The sequence below is a fragment of the Manis javanica genome, chromosome 11 (genome assembly GCF_040802235.1).
Source record: "Manis javanica isolate MJ-LG chromosome 11, MJ_LKY, whole genome shotgun sequence".
Classification (NCBI taxonomy): domain Eukaryota; kingdom Metazoa; phylum Chordata; class Mammalia; order Pholidota; family Manidae; genus Manis; species Manis javanica.
The window spans coordinates 64,556,080-64,556,681 of NC_133166.1; the positions used below are offsets into that span (position 1 = coordinate 64,556,080).

Consider the following 602-nt stretch of genomic DNA (forward strand, 5'->3'; position numbering starts at 1 on the left):
TAATTGTAGATTAATGATAACAAAATGAATAAAAAATATATATATATATACAATTACATGAACAACTTTGTGGTTACTAGACTCCCCCATTATCAAGTCCCCACCACATACCCCATTACAGACACTGTCCATCAGCATAGTAAGATGCTACAAAGTCACTACTTGTTTTCTTCTCTGTGCTGTACTGCCTTCACAGTGCCCCCCCCTACATTATGTGTGCTAAAAAAATATGGAATGCTTCACGAATTTGCATGTCATCCTTGTGCAGGGGCCATGCTTATCTTCTCTGTATCATTCCAATTTTAGTGTATGTGCTGCCAAAGTGAGCATTTCCTTTCAGTTTTATGTGGAAATTAAACTTGTAAAGAAAATATAAGCTGCTCTGTTGATGGGAAGGGAGGAGGATCACCTGGGACCTCCCATCCCGAAGGTGCCCTCCCTTCTTACACACCATACACGTCCAGGTGATGCCAGGGTTCTTGTTCACGGAGCCAAAGAATGAGCTTCACAAACACTCAAGTTAGGAGAGCAAGGTAAAGGCTTTTAATTAGAAATAAAGTGAGAGAATAGAGCTCCTGGCTCACACCAGGAGGGGACAAGAG

At 41.5% G+C, this 602-nt stretch overlaps 1 non-coding gene across 1 annotated transcript; it reads right to left on the reverse strand.

Annotated features, from left to right (window-relative positions):
- Window positions 1-223: 223 nt before the first annotated feature.
- On the reverse strand, window positions 224-330 carry LOC118968059 (U6 spliceosomal RNA). The gene has a single exon (XR_005055439.1). It is a non-coding gene; the product is annotated as a U6 spliceosomal RNA (small nuclear RNA).
- Window positions 331-602: the final 272 nt, after the last annotated feature.